A 22,319-nucleotide genomic window follows, 5' to 3' on the forward strand; every position below is an offset into this window, starting at 1 on the left:
CTGAAAAACAGAGGTGAATTCAGCTCACAGTTTTTCTTCTGAAGACCTGGAAGCAACTGCCTGAGGGTATGTGGAGCAGCCAGACACCCTTTTCTGACTCCTGTGGACAGTAGATATGCATATGCATGTAGGTGAAGTACACAGAGCATAAGATATGCAATACTTTAATTAAGTATAATGAAAAATTTGCTTTTCATGAAAACACAATGATACATTTCAATGGCCCAATGTGGAACCTACTAGGTACTGGCAAGTGTCTCTTCATGTCCTTATCTTCACTGTATACATGTGCACAGAAGGACATTTTCAGAGGACATTGTCACTGAAATAAAGTATGAAGTAGATGTGAGGGTGGGTAAGGTGGATGCTTTGACATGGAAACAGCATTTCCATTGCTAACTTTCAAATGAAGTTATACAAAAGGAGCAGCAGAAATGTGAAAGGATTCTTTTCTATTTGCTCTAGTTCACTGATGACATTTTCTTGTGGAGCTGTAGGTTGTACTTGTTCAGGACAACCCTGGTTTCAATCCTGATAAACCCGTGAAGGGGCAAGGGCTGGAGGCCTCAGATGCTAATGTGCGATGCTTTGCCCGTGTTATCAGGAACGGTGCTGGAGGTTGGGAATCAGTCAAAGGTTTTATGAGTAAGATGAATTAAGTGTGGAAAATCCAAACTCGACACTCAAACATCAGAGTACGCTCAAAAGCTGAACAACCCAGGAAAGCCTGAAGGTTTCTCTTGAAAGGAGACCAAGCCTGGAGACAAAAAAATGCCTTGAATCTAGGGGTTGGCCCGTGAGTGTGGGGTCATTTAAACAAATGTAATAAAGATGCAGCAGGCAGTGGTGCCCTTGGATCCAAATCTCCTCGCTGTAGTCAATCGGCCTTTCTTCCTATTCCCACCACGGAAAGTTCAGTGACGCTCGCTTACCATGAATGAATACAGAGCCAGACGTAATTCAGACCAGCGTCTGTTGCAGGTTGAGGCTCTATGAATATTGCCTGCTACTAGCAAGCCAAGGATGATACTAGGCTGAACAGAGCAGGATGAATGTAGTGTGATGCCGTACTTACCAAGAAGCTGTAGAATTGGATACACTTGGGAGAATTATTATTGGCTATTTCTTTTCCCTACTAAAATTGCTTTCTGGGAAAGACAACATGACAGGTATATAAAGTGCTGAGCACTTTGCTGCCTGTTGCAGGTAAAGGCTAGACCACCGTGGCTTTTAAAAGTCAGAGGGAGGAGGGGCTTACAGGAGAAGAATTTGAAAGAACCAACATGTATGTTGATCTCTGGTGTAGAAAACCTCATTCTCAGAGTTCTTCACATGTGCATGCTTGTGCTACGCAAATACACAAGACACTTGTAATCACTGTGGGAGAGGTAGCTTCTCCTTTTGGACCTGTCCTTCCAGTTGCCCTGCCTTAACACAGTCTTAGCATTTTAGACTGCACAAAAACACCGTGACCCTGATTTCTCAACTAGGGAGGCTTTCTAGGATTGTCAATAGCTTCTTTCAAATCCTGTAGAAAAGGCAGGTTTTGACAGAAAATGTCTGGTAGAGACCTCATTTTCTGTCCTTGACCTGTGCTGTTTTCCACTTCTATTTATTTTAAGAAGTTCATGGCTTACCAGGATAAATGCTTAGGACAGGAATCCAAGGAGAAGTTGATGAATCTCTTGCCAGGAACCCAGTATTTGTGGTGAGTTATAGGTCAAGACTTGTTATTTTGGGCATTGGGGCTTCAGGGTGCTCGAATCTGTGAAGAGGCACAGACCCCCAACTTTGAGTGTGTCAGGATTCATCTCAAAGAGCTTAACATTATTATGGCCTCCTCAGTTGAGTCAATTCTCTTAGTTCTTTAGAAGCTTGGTTATCTGATCATTGAGTTCAAGGTCATCAAGGCATTAACAACAAACAATTCACTTTTCCTCCCCCATCTTCCATGGTTTAATTAAAAACAAAACAAAATAAAACAAAAAAACAAAAACAAAACAAAGGCTGGGGTGGATTTCTAAGGAGGCATGTTTGAAGCAGGGTTAGGATAAAATATATATTTCAGAATTCACCTTCATGTTTCAAGCAAGGCTCTCACTGTAGGTTGCTGGATGTTCATGTTCCATTTTGGCTCATAACCTTTCACATTTTCAACAGCCAATCAGATTCCCATAGCAAGTCTCCCTGAGTCTTTCTCTTCCACATAACAACATAATAGCATATTCTTATTCTATCTTACTCAGTGATGTTCTGCTTCCAATCAAACCCCCGTTCAGTTTCACTGACCAATTCTAGGATGCCCTGTTACCAAAGCTGTGCAAGCATCTAGATTTCCCTGTGGATCTCGGAGTGAGCACCCAACATGTTCCTCCCCATGCCAGATGTTTTCATGAGATATAGAGCAAAGAATGGGGGCATAGGCTGCAATGTCATGTCCTTCATGTTATGTAAAAAAATGGGGCACAGGATGCTGATGACATCTCTCTCGATGTGTCATTTTGTGGATGACATGCTGTGTACGCAGTTCTGGTTTTGTTTGCTGAGCTGGCAGTAACATGCCCCTTTATAGTAACTGTTAGTCTAATTAAGACTTCTGTTTAAATAGCTTAAAGTTTTCTTTCTATTACCTGGGGAATCATTCATCAGTTACCTTTGCAAGAATCAAATAAAATAGCTCATCTGGATTCAGGGAAGACCTGTGTTTTAGACTTCATATTTTTGGTAAAATGATTTCTAGAATGGACCTTCACTTTTGGGTTTTATAATCCCCAATCCTTTTGTAGGTCATGTGGATACTCATCTTCAACTAGAGAAAAAAATGGAGAGTCATACTTTCCTTGATTTTTTTTTATTTATACTATTTGATAACCTAGGTTTAGGTGTCAAATGAAACCAAATTATTGGAAACTTAAATTATACAAGGCATTATAGTAGGCGTTTAGGGGAAAATGTGAGGTTTATGAAAATAGGTTATAATCTGATTAGAAGCTGAAGCCTAAAAGTGGGGAAAGCCTGAACTCATAACAAACGATATGTCACAGCTCAGGCAAATGGCCAGTTGATAAAATGGTCAGTGATGGGTTGGCCCCAGTGGAATAGATTTAGAGGCAGCTCGTACAGTGTTTAGCTGGTATCAGGATGGGAGCTGGAGTAAGGGGCTGGCACAGGAGAAGATGCAGAGAAAGTTCCTTAGGCTGTGAGTCCCACGGGAGGGAGCATGGGTCCATGGAGCTTTGTAGAAGCAGTTCTAATTTCTCTGTCTCAGAGACACTTTGTTACTGCCGTGCATCTGCTATGCATCTCTCAATGCCTTCCTCTTCCTTCTCTTTTCTCATTGGTTCAAAACCAAATCAGGGTACATTTCAAACCCATTTTCAGTTGTAGTCAGTGATGGAGCATGAAACTACTTGCTTCCTTCCTGTAGTATTTTCTTTTTTTCACAATTACCTTTAAATTATTACCCACTTAGGTAGGCCTGTAAATTTACTTATCTGGGATACTGCTGTACCTCAGTGTATTGGTATTTGTAGAATCTGTATGCCACTAAGCCTTCTTTGAGAACTGGCTGCTGCTGCTATGGTTAACTCTTGACATGCCCCTTTCCCTATTCTGTGGTTAGACTCTAAGTGTATGGATCTGGGGTAAGAAACAATCTGACTAACCCGAATGTAGAAATTCTCACTCATATCTTCAAGCACTGAAATGGAAAATAAAAGTTTCTTAATTCATTTGGAAGCAAAGTCTGACCTCAGCTAAGGTTATTTATAGACATTGTTTATCCTACGTGGTATGTGTGTTTGCTTGGCTGCAGAATGTTAATGCATTTGATTATGGGGTGCTGCCCCGGGCTACTCTGAGGATGTTACACATTTTTAATATACAAGCAATTTCTGAATTCTGAGACACATCTGTCCTCAGGGCTCCATAGAAGTTACTGTACAGCAGTACATATTAGAGTTCCACTGGAGGAAGCTGAGGGTTGTGGGTTCCACTCCTTGTAGAATCACACATGGAGCTCCTACTACAGAGAAGCATTCTTGCATTCCTTTGAGGGGAAGATTCACTGGTCCAGGGTTGGGCATGGCTCGCACATCCCTTTTCCCATTATCTTACTGGGGATTCCTGATGTACAGTTAGAGCTGAGAAACAATTGCAGTGGCTAATGATCTTCTAAGTGGAGTCTACCAGCCCTTTCCACAGTCTGGAACATGTTTCCAAAGGTCATCTGGTGTTTTGGAGGCACACTTTCCAGGATGAATGGGGGCCATGTTCATCAGTGCTAAATGTGTTGCAGTTCTGGCTGGTGTTTTGCTGGGGGTAAGTAGAGAATTGCTGAGTGTGATACCCTGTAGAGAGGAGTTGAACCACACAAAAGGAGCTTTAGCAAAATGGTGACCTAATAGAGAAAAAAGAAAGAGGAGAAACGGGGTCCTAAACAGGATCTTTCTGACAGAAGATCCTTACTGGAGGTTAAAAAGCTCTCCAAAGTAAATGGAGTCTTATGGCTGTTTTGGCTTGATTTTTGAATTAAGAGAGGGGGTTTAGCCCCATTTCTCTTTTATGTATTTTGATTTATTTATTATGTAGTTTCAAAAGCTGGGGCTTTAAGCAGAAGAGACAGTATTTTGAACTAAGTGAAGTAGAAGGCTGGAACCGTGTGGTAACAGTTTGGATGCTTATTTACTGTCAATAGAACAATGTTGCTTCTTTTGCTTAGATGTGTTAAAATGGACTATTTATATTTAGTGTTTGAATTGGACTCTTTTTTCTATTTTTTTTTCTGTCAGTAGCAGAGCAGTCAGCAGCACTCCAGCAAGGATCTCTGTCTCTGTGGTGGTCCCACGGTAAGCATCTGGTACCAGGTACAGGGTCTTCATGAGGTTCTGGCAAAATTCATAACAGAGGAGAGTGAATCACCCTCTGGAGAGGGCGGTGGGAGGTGTCAGTCATGGAATCAATCTGCTTTATGCCAAGAAACACAAGAAATTATCACACAAAAGCTTTTACATGCCACGCTGGCTGCTTTCCATGTCTGAGTGTTTGCCTTCATGGGTGGAACTCCATTCCTATGAGCTAGATTGGACACCCTCCCTATTTTAATTTATAGAGGCATGCAGCAGTCATAAATTATAAGCTTTAAACGCTAGCGTCAATAATGACAAATGAATTAGGTCATGTGATGTGCCTTGGTACGTATGCAGATGCTGTCTCATAAAAACAAATCTTCCAATATGTATGCATATATATATATATTCATATAAATATATATTTTCTCCTTTAGGGTTTTTTTTAGATGCATGAATGCTTTAAAATGCAGCAGTGGTATTGTGTGGGTGTGCAGTTTATGTTACAATTAGCTGTTTCAGTATTATTGGTATTATTGCCATTTAAGGGGGTGTTGGGAGGTTGACGGAGTTGTAGCACCAGATACCTTGAATATGTACTTCTCACACAGACCAACTCCCTTCTTGCCATCACTGTCATAGTTCATGTTCAAGTTTGTTACATCATTCTCTTTAATTTTTAGAGAGAGACTCACTATATGGCTGAGGAGAAGTTTTTGGGTTTCAGTTGGGAAGAAAGGATCGGAAAGAGTTGTCATGGAATAGAGATGTAGATCTGGGCTTGGGAGTCAGCACCTGTGTTTCCATTTGTGTTTAGATGTAGACTAGAGCTGAGGAACTGCAGGTCAGTTGTTTCTTGTTCCTTGGTCCCCATCTCCTTAGGGGAAAAGGGGAAAAGAAAAAGTGCTCAACTGCTGTGGCTGGAACCAATTTAAAGACTTGGTTATGGATTTAAGGAAAACCCTAGTCTGCTAAGGAGATGATTTTGAAGGACCCAGTGGTTGGAAAGCTGGGGCTTCCAAAGCAAATGCAGTCTGTCAGCTGTATTCAGTTCTCTCTTTGAGCTAGGAAAGGGGATTTTCACTCTCTTAAATTATTATAATTTAAATGATTATGGTAATGTGGCATAATATCTTTAAATTTGCCCCTTGAACTATAAAGCCTAAAATATTCATTCTCTGCTCTCCAGGGGAAAAGTCACCCAGCCCTCACTATTCAAACCCTATGTATGGAGTTCAGCATAGAGAGTCCATGGGGGCCTTTAGTTTAAAAAAGCTAAGTTCTATTCTATCCTAGACATAAAGTTGGATGCCTAGCTTGCATTTCCCCATCAGTCAAATTAATTGGTCCCTTTGATTTTGGTCCTAATGCTTTAAGATTTTTTAGATTGTTACTTTATCAAAAGAACAACAATTCCTTTTATAAATAGATATGAAATATTTCAAGTCAAAACACTGCTTTTTGACCCTTTACCTTGGTAACAACTTTAGTCCTTTTGATTCCTTTATGGAGTCTCTGAAGAGAATATGTTTACAAAATCTCTTTTCCAAGACTTCTTTTTCGAATAGCTCTCTTTTTGGGGGGAGCACAGTTAGTCCTAAGATTTCCTGGCCAAAATTGGGTGCTATGATTTGTTCTTTTCTGACTGTGAAGTTGGAAGGATACAGGGGTTGATGCTGTCAGGGCTCTGTCATTAAGTTTTATTGACAGGCCAGTCTATGACAGGAGAGAATGCTGGTGACCTAGACAGACCAGAATGGATGAGCAACAGAGGGAGAGGCAATGGCTGGATTGGATTTTTGTTTCCTGTGAGTGTCCAGTCCTGAGAGCTCCAACTTTTCCATTGGCCCAGTTAGTCAAAGTTCATTTACCGCCAGTTGGTCCTGAATGTTTTATCTTGTTCCCTCTCAGGATGTGACTCTCAGAACTTAGACTATGCCTTTACTTGGGAGCATGATTCTTTCAAATACAATTAGCTAAAGATTGTTGAATTTAGGACAGACTTAATGCAATGATGAGGACCTTGTAGGATATTGGTTCTCAACCTGTGACCCCTTTCTTCTATCTCCAAAAATTTACAACACAATTCCTAACAGTAACAAAATTGCAGTTATGAAAGTAGCAATGAAAATGATTTTATGGTTGGGGGTCACCATAACTTGAGGAACTGTATTAAAGGGTCAGAGCTTTAGGAAAGTTGAGAACCACTAGTATAGGAGAAAATAGAGAGCAAGATCACATGAAGACAGAGCTGAGGCAGATATTAGCTGCCACAAGCAGAGAATACCAGAGCTACAAGCTGGAAGAGGCCAAAAAGCATTCTTTTCTTGGGGCCTTTGGACACTTTGGTTTTGATATTTGTTCATTTGAGGTATAAGAGAATTTATTTTTGTTGTAAAATACTGCCTGATGGCTTGAAGTTTATGGTGGCAGTCCCCATAAAGTAATACAGTCTTCTTGACTTCGGGTAAAGAGAACACAAGCAGTTCTGTTTTTTTCAAGCACTTACTGAAGGTCACATACTGACAGTATGTGATGTGTGCCACAGTCACCCCATGCTGCACTCTGAGGCCAAACTTGTGCCTCTGGTTTCTCTGCTGGGCTGGCATGTTTCCTCATAGGCAAAGACACTAGGCTGTTCTTTAGTTTCTTCTCGTCTTCCAACACCATGCCTGGTCAGTCAATAAAAACGTTTGTTGTATAAAAGGTTGAGTGAACGGTTGTATAAAAGGTTGATGCTCCACTAAATGATAATCTTTTGAAAAGTACGCTGGATACAAGCGTGTCCCACCAAGCAGTTCTAGACCAACTAGAGAAAGTGTGGAGAGCTGGGAATGCATTTGAATTGTGAAGCTCAACACAGCTCCTCCTCCTTTCATCAGCTCCAGCTGTGGAATTAGACGGTTTCCATTAGCCTGAAGCTGATGCTTCTGAAGCACACACCTTGTGTTTCTAAGACACCCTGGGCCCAGTTGTTAGCTTTCTGTTTATCTGTTTGTCTAATGTGACTTGAATAAAGTAGGACATGGGAAGTACATAGATACCATCCAATAACTGGAAGGCCCACAGAGTGCATGCTGGTAAAGATTATTATCATTCTAGTTCTCTCGTTTCCTTGTTACTCTGCCATTACTAAGTGTATGGCACATCTAAAGCTAAAACCTGGTGTTATTTCCCTCCTGAATTTAGTCCTATGAAGTTCTATTTTTCTAGATACCCACGCTTAAAACTTTAAAGACTGGTATCGGCTTCTGTTCCTATGAATGCATCGATAAATTCCTTGTACTATTTTAGCCACTTGTCTACTTTTTTGAAAAGTGCCCTTCTAGTTCAAGTCAGAGCTGCAAGGAAGACACACCTGGGACGCTAGTACATTTTAAAGGTAGTCCAACTCAGGGTTAAAAGTGTGTGTGTGTGTGTGTGTGTGTGTGTGTGTGTTTGTGTGTGTGTGTGTTTGTGTGTGTGTATGTATAAAAGATACACAATGTAAGTATTCATATATATATATATGTATATATATATATATATACAACTATTTCCCTTCTCTCTTTCCTTTCCTTTCTCTTCTCTCTCCTTCACTCCTTTCCTCTACCACTCCTTTTCTCCCTTTCTTCCTTCCTTTTATTCCTCCTTGCATGGACCCACTCACTACACACTCCAAGCTGGCACAAAACCATTATCATTTTGCCTTAGCTTTCTAAGCTCCGATACTCTTGGGTTTGACTACACCCAGTTTGTTATTTCTTATCCAACACAGCCACTGAGATCATCAGCATTTAATGTAGTTTCAATCCCCTCCTAAAATGATGTCCATTTAAAAAAAGTATTTTTAATACTTTAGCACATGGAAGGCTACATTATGCTACTCTTGACTCCCACAGAGCCCATATGTAGGAGCCAACCATTTAGAGAATTATTCTACTCATATCTTGATCCTTCTTAACCTGCAATCCCATCTCCAGCGTGCCAACAAGGTCTCAAGTTCTGGTAACTCAATTATTAAATATTTGTCACATAAAAACCACTTCTTCCACCATCCATATTGAACCCAATCAGCATTGTCACTCACCTAGACAATTTGAAGCATCTAACGCCTGCTTTGCCCATGTTGCCCCCTGTGCTCTATTCCTTGCACAGCATCTAGAAGGATATTTTTAAAAACATAAACCTTAAAATTCACATCAAACTTAGAGGATGCTTCCAATTTGAATGTTCAGTGGCCTGAGGGTCCCTTCATCCTTCCAGTCTTTACTCTCAGCATTCTTCTTGTTTGTGCATCCTGCTCTAAACATGCTGGCCTTTTCTTGTTCTACAAACTCTAAAACCAGTATCTGCAATAACAATGATGGTTTTGCTGAAGTCATAGACAGAAGCTAAGACTTCACTCTTCTGAGGCTCCCTGCTTCTGGCTGTAGCTCAGATCGGTGTGTGGTCCTTGTGTCTTTGGTTCTGTGAGTAGCAGCTACCAGGCTATGCCTCCTGATGGCAAAGCACACCCAAGTAATCAAGACTTCTGGGTGAGCATGATTTTATTACATCTAATTTCAGACAAGTAAGGCAAATGAAAGATACATGCTCAAGTCTGAAGTCAGTGAGAGGTGTAACCTCTGCTCAGACTGAAACTAGGAGAAGGAACAGAGGGTTGGGAACAAACATTCTCCCAATTGGCACGTTCTTCTGATTTCATCTATCTTCTATTAAGTTGGACTTAAATTTGTTTATACCTGAAATTATATTTAGCCTCTGAGTTTTTACTTTGTTCCTCAGCAAAGTGGTCAGCTAAGCCCCCAATAAAGATCTCTCAGAATTTCACTTATGTCTTATTCTACTTCTTCCTTGGAGCTCTCTCCACAAATGGTGAACTCTTATTTTTTTTTTGGTTCTTTTTTTTTTTTTTTTTTTCAGAGCTGGGGACCGAACCCAGGGCCTTGCGCTTCCTAGGTAAGCGCTCTACAACTGAGCTAAATCCCCAGCCCCCAAATGGTGAACTCTTGACACCATTTGCTGATCTGCATCACCTAGGAAACCACAGGCCAGAACTTTTATCCTGAAGTGAGTTTCAGATAGGATTCTCAAATGAAGCGTTCGTTTCCTTCTACTTGATGGGCTTGGTAAGAGAAAACAAACAAGCCAACAAAACCTCTCCAGCCACTGAGCTGGCTTAGTGGTAAAGGCCCTTTACCATTAGGATGATGATGTAAGTTCTGGTCCTGGAACCCAGTGCAGAAGGAGAAAACTGACTCCTGCAAGGTGTTCTAGGACCTCCACATGGCGCAAGCACCATGACTTCCCTGTATCTTGCTCCAAACAAATAAATGCATTGGAAGGAAGGAAAGAAGGAAGGAAGGAAAGAAGGAAGGATGGAAGGACAGAAGGAAGGAAGAAAACCTCTCCAATTTCTTATTGTCTTAAAATGAGTCGACCCCTCCAATATAAATATGAAGAATTATTTGAAGGGGATTAAAATTAAATTCAATGATTGACTCATCAAAAGAGCCAATGAATTTTAGAATTACTTCCTTATTATACATTCATATTTAACCAATGTCTTTAATTGACTTGCTAAATCTATAACACTTGAAGACAAAAACAGGAAAGGTGTTAAGACTTCTCTAGAAGGTTATGGGTTATACCTAGAAATTCATCATGGTGGAAGGTGAATCAGAAGGACTGCCATAAATTTGAAGTCTGCCTGGACTGTATGGCAAGACATAGTTCAGCCAGGGCTACCTGCAGAGAGGATGCTTTTGTTTACACTTCTCTGTAGACCAGATAAAGACAAATGCATCAGCTATCACAAGATTCAAACCCCAACTCAAAAGCACCTATGATTGATTGGTTTCTGAATATTTATAACAACCTTAATATTAACCTCAGGGCACTTCCCAAATAGCCCATTTCATTTAGCCTGCATCTGAGTAAGGCACTGAGACATGGCACCCATGGAGACAGGGTGCAGGCCGGTGGAAAGAGGGTGCATGCTGGTGGAGACAGGGTGCATGCTGGTGGAGACAGGGTGCATGCTGGTGGAGACAGGGTGCATGCTGCTGGAGACACAATGCTGATAGAGACAGGATAATGGTTGTGGCATCCATGGCCTTTTGCCCCTCAGCCAGTTCAGATTTAGTAATGCCTGTAAGGAAATCTGAGCTCTCGATGTACCCATGTTTCTGTCTTACCACAGAGTCCTTTATATCAGACTCTTCTAGAACTTTAGGGATGGGCCATTTGGGTGAATTATTTCCAGTTTAGAGATGGAAGTGAGTCCAGATGTCAGGGTTACTTTATCCCTTGGAGGTACCTGCCCTGGAGCCAAAGAATAGTCAACATAGCAAAGCTTCACTTACACCTCACTGGCAAACCCTATCTCCCTGAGCTGCAGAAAATGCCTTTGAGGTAGTTAATGCAGAAGAGGGACTGAATTCAAAGTTGTGATAATATAGTTAACAGTCACTTGAAGGAAGGCCTGTTTTATTTTCTTAGGAAAAGCAATTAAATGACAAATGTGAGTTCCCTAGAAGTGATGTAAGCTCTCTCCTCTGCCTATAGAACACTGATGATGTAACGTTGGTGCCTCATGGATGGCATCCAACTTTGACATTTGCCTGTGAGGAGGAACTGAAAAACCTGTGTTGACCTAGTTTTTAAACAATGTGGGCATTTAAGTATAATTTTGTTTCTTTAACTACTGGTCTAATAATACAGCCATGTTTTGAGCATTTCCGTGTGCTGGGCATAGCTAGATGCTTGGGAATTAATTATCAGAGTAAGTCTCAAAGCCAAATACCTTCATCATTCTCTTACATTCTAGCCAGTGTGGCCTGTTTTTCCAGCTTCACAGAAATAATCGGCAAAGTCTCATTTTTTTTTCCTCAGAAGCATCTCTGTTAACACTCAGGTACAAGGATGCTCCCTTCAAATCTACTGACCTTCCATTCCACTGCCTTATTTCCATCCCTCAGTTCTGTTATGGTTGGTTAGTCTAGGATCCCAAGGGCATACAGGTGTTGTGAAAGTTGTTTCCATCTCTCACAGGTCAAGCAGAAAGGGGAACCCAGCCAGCTAGTCCTGGATCAGCCCTGTCTTGGTTCTAACACTCTTTATCAAGCACAGGTCCCACTTGGTCCCATGAGTAAGCATCAGATTCATGCCTATGCTCTCCACGATCCAGGTGTTCATTCATCCTGCTGTTTTATCTCATGCTTGCTTAAAAGGACTCCGTCCCTACTCTTGTAGCTCTCTACTGTTCTCTGTGCTCTAATACCATGGAAGTGAAGCTAGGTAGTTGACTTAGAGACATTTTTAGACTCTGAAAAAATACACTCATTGAGAAGTGGGTATTAGCCCAAATGCTTGAATTACCCTAGATGCACAGAACACATGAAACTCAAGAAGGATGACCAAAATGCAAATGCTTCACTCCTTTTTTAAAAGGGGAACAAGAATATCCTTGGCAGGGAATAGGGAGGCAAAGATTAAAACAGACACAGAAGGAACACCCATTCAGAGCCTGCCCCACATGAGGCCCATACATATACAGCCACCAAACTAGATAAGATGGATGAAGCAAAGAAGTGCAGGCCGACAGGAATCAGATGTAGATCTCTCCTGAGAGACACAGCCAGAATACGGCAAACACAGAGGCGAATGCCAGCAGCAAACCACTGAACTGAGAACGGGACCCCCGTTGAAGGAATCTTAGAAAGGACTGAAAGAGCTTGAAGGGGCTTGAGACCCCCATATGAACAACAATGCCAAGCAACCATAGCTTCCAGGAACTAAGCTACTACCCAAAGACTATACATGGACTGACCCTGGGCTCCGACCTCAGGTAGCAATGAATATCCTAGTAAGAGCACCAGTGGAAGGGGAAGCCCTGGGTCCTGCCAAAACTGAACCCACAGTGAACATGATTGTTGGGGGGAGGTTGGTAATGGGGGGAGGATGGGGAGGGGAACACCCATACAAAGGGGGAGGGGGAGGGGTTAGGGGGATGTTGGCCTGGAAACCGGGAAGGGGAATAACAATCGAAATGTAAATAGGAAATACTCAAGTTAATAAAGATGGGGAAAAAATAGATTCAGATTAAAAAAAAATACTAGAATCAACTCTTCTTAGAAGGCCAAGTGTTGATCCTGATTCATCACCAGGGACTCGCCCTTCTATTTTGGGAATTGACTTCTCATATAGATTAAATCTTTCTGGCCAGGGTATTCCATGGTGTTTAACACACTTCCCTAACTTAAGTCTTGGAAAGAGAAGACTGTTTAATTCTCATATTCATTTGTTTATAAAACTGATATTTATTGCACATTTTCTATGTGCAAGTACTATTCCTAGCATGAAACAAAATAGAGTGTCTTCATTGACACGTGTTTCAAAGAAAAATGCAAAGACATAAAAATTGAATACTCAGAATGCTAAATATTCATAAATGCCACAGAGAATGATAAAAACAAGTGTTGGGAGAAGGAGGAAGGCACTCGTGGTCATTGCTATTATAAAGCAGGTGGTCAAGGCAAAGCTCACAGAGCAAAGGATGCTTGAGGGAGCTGAGTCAGAAGCTCTGATGGAAGGCAGGCTGGGCAGAGAAGGAAAGTCTTTGGTGTGGATGCATTTCCTGCATCTTGTGGAGAGCAAGGAGGCAGGGTGGTGGGAGAAGTGGATGCATGGTTCCACATGCTAGAATCAACTCTTCTTAGAAGGCCAAATGTTGATCCTGATTCACCACCAGAGGCTCGCCCTTCCATTTTGGGAATGGACTTCTAATATTGAGCCATGGTGAGTCCTAGGCGGAGTGGTTATAGAGGCAGTGGAGAGAGGAATGCAGGGCTGTATCACTCTAGAAGGATCTCTCACGTCACTCAAAGTGAACTAGAGAACTCTGAAGGATTCTGAACATAGGAAGACTGTAACGTGACTCATCTTTCCATAGGACATATGGGATTTTGGTGAAAATGGTCTGCAAGGGGGTGTGGGGATGAGGAAGCTTTTCTTAAAACCAGTGAACCCATGAGTCATGTGTATTCTTCTTGGCTCTCTCCTTAAATTCCATTATAATAATAGCGCACAAGATAGCAATTATAGGGGATGGAGAAATGGCTCGGTGGTTTAGAGCACTTACTACTCTTGTAGAGGACTCAGATTTTATGTCCCCACACCCACATGGCATCACAACTCTTGCCCTCTTCTGACCTCCACAAGCACCACATAGCATTTGTCTCATACACACGCCACACACATGCAAGCCAAACACTCTTGCACAACACAGAGTAAATAAATAATTTTCTTAAAAATCAATTATAGCCAATTATAGTCAGGCAGGGTGGCACATTCCTGTACCCCTAGTAGTTGGGAGACAGAAGAGAAGGCTTGTCAAAAGTTAAAGGCCAGTGTGGGCTATATAATGAAATCAAGGCTTGCCTGAGTCCATAGTGGGATTTTTTTTTCTTTTCTTTATTAACTTGAGTATTTCCTATTTACATTTCGATTGTTATTCCCCTTCCCGGTTTCCAGGCCAACATCCCCCTAACCCCTCCCCCTCCCCTTCTATATGGGCTTCCTCTCCCCATCCTCCCCCCATTATCACCCTTCCCCCAACAATCATGTTCACTGGGGGTTCAGTCTTGGCAGGACCAAGGGCTTCCCCTTCCACTGGTGCTCTTACTAGGCTATTCATTGCTACCTATGCAGTTGGAGCCCAGGGTCAGTCCATGTATAGTCTTTGGGTAGTGGCTTAGTCCCTGGAAGCTCTGGTTGCTTGGCATTGTTGTACATATGGGGTCTCGAGCCCCTTCAAGCTCTTCCAGTCCTTTCTCTGATTCCTTCAACGGGGGTCCCGATCTCAGTTCAGTGGTTTGCTGCTGGCATTCACCTCTGTATTTGCTATATTCTGGCTGTGTCTCTCAGGAGAGATCTACATCTGATTCCTGTCGGCCTGCACTTCTTTGCTTCATCCATCTTATCTAGTTTGGTGGTTGTATATGTATGGACCACATGTAGGGCAGGCTCTGAATGGGTGTTCCTTCAGTCTCTGTTTTAAACTTTGCCTCTCTATTCCCTGCCAAGGGTATTCTTGTTCCCCTTTTAAAAAAGGAGTGAAGCATTCGCATTTTGGTCATCCTTCTTGAGTTTCATGTGTTCTGTGCATCTAGGGTAATTCAAGCATTTGGGCTAATAGCCACTTATCAATGAGTGCATACCATGTGTGTTTTTCTGTGATTGGGTTTTTTATCTAAAAAAAAAAAACTTATAAAAGATGTGTGTGGTGGTAGAGAGACAATTTCATCAGCGATAATATGATATATCCATGTGTGTACATACATATATACATACATGCATGCATATCTGTATACATACTAAAATATAGATGCTTATACACTAATCACACATATACACAATTTAAAAATGAAAACCACATAGAAATATGCTCCCAAGAACTGTTTATATCTGTAAACAAATGGCCTACACTTCCATTGTTCATTGACTTTTATTTTGAGGAAAGGTAGTAAATAATATTTTTGAAAACAAATATAGGTAAGAACTTACAACATAAGTTGACATTTTGCAACTTAGCCTTCTGCAAAGCAAGTAAAGAATCAGGAATCCTGTGCACTCCAGAGAATCCCAGAGGGTTCAGCAGTTGGAGGGCTCTGTCTCTAAGTTGGAAGTTACAGCATGGATAAGTCTAAGAACAGGTATTGAGAAAGGACTCCACATAGATCACACAGGTGCTTGGATTCCTGCCTTTAACCCAGAAAAACTAGGAGCACTGGTCACATCAGACATCAACCTGAAGACCTGAGATTACCTTGGTGTCACTGAGCCAGGGAGTGAGTCCCCCGTCACCTCTCCCCTGCCCAGAGTCCCCTCAGCTGCAACCAACCGTGTGTACATTCTCAGCCAGACACTAAGAAAAGTACTGATAGATACCGATGGCCTAAAACCCCCTGTCAAAGAAGCTGGCCTGTTGTCAGGCCCAGGGGGACAAAGTGGTCCTTAAATCCTACTTATGCTCAGTCAGTCGTACTACATCGGAGAGAGCAAAGCAGACCAGGACATCCATCATCAATACTTCCCAACCACTGAGGAGACTGGAATGTGAGCGCCTTTGTTCAGGAAAAGTAAAGTTGCTTTGAACCCTGTCCTTGGCTCTCCTTGATGATGAACTATAATGTACAGGCTAAAATAGATCCTTCTTGTCCTAAGTTGCTTTTGGTCATGATGCTTATCATATCATCAGAAAGCAAAGAGGGGCCACCTGAATCTTCACATGTCTGCTCTTAGATCCAGGATGCTTCTCACCAAACCATCACTTCCTTCAGAAGGACCCTTCATAATTAAAACTTTAGAATTGACCTCCACACCCCGTCTCCTCCTTTCTTGTCTTGTCTTCCTTCTTTTGAGTTTACTTCTTGCTATTCTTTGGGTTATCTTTCTCTGTCCTCAGCTTTAAGCATCTTGACTATTGTACCATCTTGTAGAGCTTCATCGTGTTGCAGTCTCAGAGACAAATAACTCACTCTCTGGATGACATGATATCACCTACTGACACTGACAGAAGCTTGCACACTTCCACTGCAGCAGAGCTCAGAGGGCTAGCTCGGGCTGCCATACCATGAGGAAGGAAGGAAGATTCAAAGTAATGGGGGCAAGGAGACAAGGGGGGGTAGCTTCTGAGCCATGACAGGACAGAGCCACCCATGTACATACTATACTGTCCCAGGTGAATCCATGAGTTCATATGCCTGGGTTTATGTAGAAGGGTATCTTTCCTGATGATGCAGATCTTGCCTGATACATTGAATATCTATGTTGGCTGAGACACTCTCAAATATTAATATGTGTCTATGGTGCCCATCAAATATGATTTTTTTTATTTATTAGGTGCTCAACCTGAGCATATATGCTGGGAGAAGCAGTTGGTGGTAACTAGAAAGTCTTTAGATATACTAGTTCTGATACTTAGAGGATCTCTATGAGACATACCTGAGAAATGAAAACTGTTCCACTATCTATCCCTTCTGCAATGAGAGGTTTGTGTGTGTGTGTGTGTGTGTGTGTGTGTGTGTGTGTGAGAGAGAGAGAGAGAGAGAGAGAGACAGAGAGACAGAGAGACAGAGACAGAGACAGAGAGATCATCAGGAAGGGTGTGTGTGAAAAGCCTGATGGGTTTTTCCTGTTCACTTGGATATCTCTGTAGTGTACATTTCCCAATTACATTCAGATAATGTCAGAATTAGACAGTCCAGGGACATTTATTCAGGTTCTGGAGTCAGAACCTCCACTCCAGAGCCTGGGCTTAGCAGAAAGCACAGCACTCAGCTAAGGCCCTAGCCTCATCACAAAAGGCGTGGTTAGTACTTTCACTCCATGGGGCTTTGCCAGTCCCTTTAGCTAAGCTGACTCAGTCTTGGACATTGATGCTGAGTACATTTTCCTCTGGGCCACACAGAAGGGCTGCACCTGAGAGCTTTGGTCAGCTGCTCTCAGAAATGTCTGTCACTCTAGAACTATAAAACAGCTAATGACATACTGCTGTCCCATATGCTACCCAAGTCAGTGTGGCTTTAATTATTTCTCCTGGGATGAGCTCAAAGACTCAGAGATTCTCAGAAAACTTGGAATGAGGCCATGACTTAATTTTCACCCAGTCAGGGTGTGATTGGATCCCTGGCAGAGCTTACAGCTGTGGCCTATCTGCATTGGAGCAATGATGTGCACAGCTGTTACTATGGTGACCTTCAAAACTCAGAGGGTGTGGGAATTTAGAGATTCCCATGGGAACACTGAAGTTCCTTACACCAGGCCTCTGTAACCTGTCACTCACAGGCTTTCAAATAGAAGTTGTACTGAGCAAGATTCATAAAAAGCTAGTTCCCTGGCATCTACATGCAACAAAAACATGACATTTAATGGAGGAATAATTTTTCTATGAATGAGAATGTGTGTGCATGCATACGTGTGTGTGTGTGTGTGTGTGTGTGTGTGTATGTGTGTGTGTGTGTGTGTGTGTTCTATTTGCAATATTTTCTGACAAGGTAGGACAGGTCCCAGGCATCCATTTTTTTTTTAGTTCCTAAAATTACAACAGTTTTCTTGATCTCTAGTTAATCATAGGAAACCCAACATTTTCTTCTCCTCTCCCTATGCTTTTAATGTTAGTCCTTTGTAATAGATCCAATTTTAGTCATAGTTTAATTGCCTATCTACCATGAACTATTGAGTTTCTACACTGTATCATTTATGTCTGGTTTTCATATATAAAAATGTTGTAAAAAGAGAAGAAACAGTGATAGCTAGTGTCTTCTTATGTAATTTAACCATTGAAAAAAATCTCTCAGCATGGGCCAGTGAGATGGCTCAGTGGGGAGAGACATTACATAAAGCCTTGATGACAGGAGTTAGATTCCTAGATTTCACGATGTGGCAGGGAAGAGCCTACTCTACTTAAGAGCTGTCCTCTGATCTCTTCATGTGCACTATGGCATATCCATACCCATGTGCACACAAAATTAAGTAACTAATTGGATTGAGTTTAAAAGAAATTTAAATTTTCTAAATACTTTAAAAATCCAAACGATCCAGTTTAGTGAAGTAACATGAAGAAATGATGCATATCAATCTATAAAGTCTACAAATGAAGAACATTCTTTATGTGATTGATAAGACATTTTCCCCAATCTCAATGTTGAATTAATCAAAAGCCACATTCGTTCCCTCATTTAGTCAGTGAACACACTCATTGGACACATGGTCTGCAAAGGGTAGGGCCTCTGCATACCCCCAGGCATCAATTAGTGAGATCCTTGGTTTGTAGAAGCTTACAGTCTAGAGGAGGATTGAGGACAAGTGTACCAGTGCATATGACTGTACAAATGCTTACAAGTGTACAAGTACAGTTCAAAATGGAATCACAGTAGTGGATCAAAGAAAGCAGGAGAACTACAGAAACACACATGAAATATTTAATGTAAGAACATGCTTGGGTAAGCACAGAGCTTCTGTATACTCTTCACTGAGGTGTAGAGGAAAGGGACTTTTGTACCTGTATACAGACATATATGCCTTTCAAGCATCATAGAGAGCTGTACTCAGGGCTTAATACTTTAGTGAGTGACTGAGGAAGATCTGCAAGAGAAGGCATCTACCTATGCCTTCTTCTGATAGCAAATGCATTTTATATCTTACCAAGAGTGAAGACTGCTTGCAGGTGAGGGTGGCATGTTGAAGGTGGGGCAACATTTTGAGCTGTGCGAGAAGATAGGCCCTTTGTGTCAGATGGATCCCTGGGAGAAAGGCCCAGAAGAGAGAAGAAGACATATAGATCAAGTACCTGCCATCTATCGGGTGTTCTACTTAGCATCTTGCTTATGCAAAGGTGTTGCTCCCATTAGACAGACTAGGGAACAAATATTACAGAATTTCACACGAAATTATCCAGTCTGCTCAACTTTTCATAGCAACGTGGCAAGAGAATAAAGGATGTGGGATTTGACTCCTTGACTGCAGGATGCCAAAACATTTAGTCTGAGTTTTAATCAGCACTTCCGTGTTCTCTAAGCCACAGATGCATTACCTGTATTTAGCTTACAGATAACAAAGATAATACAATTTACATTTTCTTCTCTGCATATAATCTTATTTACACTTTAACATTTCTCTGGAGTATGATATTATATGATATAATAGCACATATTAATAATTTAAATATCCTTTTGAAAGCCCTTAGGAAATAAAATGTAGGGAAAAGCCATGCTCGTAAATTGGCAAGAGAGAGTATCTTCTCAATTGAGGTCCTTCCTCCCAGGTGTCTCCAGCTTGTGTCAAGCTGACAAAAGTCTAACCAGGAAAGCATCATAACATTGTTTCACTTAAGAGTACATAATTTTATCCTAATTTGAAAAATAGGAAGTTTGTAAAAGCTGCACATTTCATCACATTTTAATATTTAAGAATTTTAATATGCTTATATTTAATATTTCATAGAAATATCTATGATCTGTTTCAGTTGATTAAGAAGCCAGATTCAAAGAGTGAGCACTATATCACCCATTTTTAAAAAGTCTAATATTTCCCCATCTCCTTAGAGTATACCATATGAAGTTTTCTTTTAAAATATTCAGGACCTGTGGCCATTATCCTAAAATAGAGTCAGACATTAAAATAGGCAATTGTCTTAGTTATTTTCTATTGTTATGATAAAAATATCATGATCAAAGGCAATTTAGAATGGAAAAGTGTTTATTTCTTCTTGTATTTCCAGGTATAGCCCATCATTAGCAGAAGTCAATGCAGGTGTTCAAGGCAGAAACCTTGATGAGGGACTGAAGCAGAAGCCATGGAGGGGTGCTGCTCACGGGCTTGTTCCCATGACTTGCTCAGCCTGATATTTTGCATATCGTAGGGCCACCAGCCCAGGGATAGCACCTCCCACAGTGTGCTGAGTCTTCCTACTTTAATAATTAACCAAGAAAATGGCTCCAGGTTTGCCTACAGGACGATATGACAGAGGCATTTTCACAGTTGAGGTTCATTCTCCTCTTCCCAGAAGAGCCTCGCTTGAGACAAGTTGGCAAAAAAAACTAACAAACACAGCGAAACACATCAGCATTCACTTAAGAGTGAAGCAGAGTTCTATCCTAATTTGAAAAATACGAAGTTTTTTTGAGCCAGGAAATTTCAGCTAAGGAGAATCGTTCAAAATTTCATTATATGTCTGTGATCTGTTTCAGTTGAATTAACATTAATGAGCTGAAACTCCAAAGTCATTAAAAAGTGCCTGGCAGACTACAAGGACTACTTTTGAGTGATACTGAGCAGACAGGTTCTAGAGGGATCTCATGGGCTATTAAGCTCTTATATGATTTATTGTGCCCCAGACATTGCATACTTTGGGAATAGAATAGAATTTCTACTTGGTTACACAGAGGTGGCACGTCTTGTGTGTATTGATCGTTTTGAGAAAGAGTAAGCGGCAGGAGGGGACTATTCTAGTTTCAGTGCTCTGAAGATTGGTGGCAGTTCAGCTCCTGTTTGTAGGTTTTCTTATTCATATACTCAGACAGTGAGCCAGGAGATAGACTGATGCTGGCCTTTCCCCTACCACACTTTGACTCAGCTTCCTTAAATACTCCCTTTCTAGAGTTGGGGTATCCCCTTTCTGTGGTTTTGGTACGATCTGAGAGTACCCCCAAAGGTTCATTTTTTTTTAGAAGTTTCCTGTACACTGTGGAGAGCCTAGGGTTCCACAGTAAGCTATTCTTATTAGAGTGGATTGTTAGAAATTGATGCCATCCCACATTAGCTAGTTCTCTGTTGTTGTAAAAATATAAAAAATAAATAAGTATGGTGTCTTTTACCCCGCTAGGTCTGCACTGTGGTGCCCCTAGATATCTGCTAGATATCTTGGTGGAAACACATCCCAGCCACACACTTTCCTACACTCAAACCCTCAATAAAAGAACACACGACACAATAATCTTAGATCCAATTGATAAGATATAATTGCCCACTTAAACATACATAGCCCGGTACCATCCATCCCTTAGGAATATTGATAACAACCTGTAAATACACAGAGAAGAATCTTAACATCCCCTGCCATGGCTTCTGCCCTCTCTCCTCTCTCCTGTCTCTTCCTCTCCTCGTCTCCTCCTCTTCCTTCAAACTTCTCTCCCGCCCATCCTTCCTTCTCCTCCAATGACAGGCCTCCTTCTATCCTGTACCTGCCCCTCACCTGTACTTTACAAATTCAATGGGGAGAAGGTTCTGGTGAAGTCACCTGATTCCTGAGTACTGACTAGGCAGCTGTCCTTGGGGCAGTGGAATTAGCATCAAAATACAGATAACTTCAGGGCAAACCACAACAGTTCTCCCTGTGACCATTTGTTCTCTGCCACTGTGTGATGCAGACGGGGGTCCTCACCAGAGACTGAGTGGATAGAGCCACTCAATCTTGGACTTTTAAACTTTGATCCAAATATACCTTTTTCCTTACAATATATGCAGCTTCAGATAGTTTTTTATTAGCAACGAAATAGGCTAATCCCACCCCTCAACACATCTTAGTACTACTTAATGAGCACAAGCAAAGAGCTGACACAGGAAGAAGCTTTACTGGCCTTGCAGCCGATCTTGAGGAAGAGCTCACATTTCTAACTGAACCTGCCTCCTGATGCAGCCGTGGCATATCAATTACTATTCTGTCACTGTGATAAAACACCATCACCAAGGTAACTTGTGGAAGGAAGAGAGTATTGTGGCTCCAGAAGGTTAGAGTCACAATGGCTGAGAAGCATAGCATCACTCTGAAGACTTGGCAGCTGGAGCAAGCTGAGCGATCACATCCTTGACTGCCAAGCAGGAAGCTGAGAGAGTTAACTGGGAGTGGCCTGAAGTTTTAATCTCAATATCAGACCTAGGTAGTTTTGAGAATAGAGTTTTAAATTAGCCCCAAACTCAGCAGCGGGA

General features: G+C 41.6%; 1 long non-coding RNA gene across 1 annotated transcript; it reads right to left on the minus strand.

Annotated features, from left to right (window-relative positions):
- Positions 1-6,189: 6,189 nt before the first annotated feature.
- Positions 6,190-22,039, minus strand: LOC120096580 (uncharacterized). The gene is made up of 3 exons (XR_005493184.2): positions 19,038-22,039; positions 8,917-8,987; positions 6,190-7,519 (listed from the first exon to the last, which is right to left on the minus strand). It is a non-coding gene; the product is annotated as an uncharacterized LOC120096580 (long non-coding RNA).
- Between the last annotated feature and the right edge of the window lie 280 nt (positions 22,040-22,319).

Source organism: Rattus norvegicus, chromosome 14 (genome assembly GCF_036323735.1).
Source record: "Rattus norvegicus strain BN/NHsdMcwi chromosome 14, GRCr8, whole genome shotgun sequence".
Classification (NCBI taxonomy): Eukaryota; Metazoa; Chordata; class Mammalia; order Rodentia; family Muridae; genus Rattus; species Rattus norvegicus.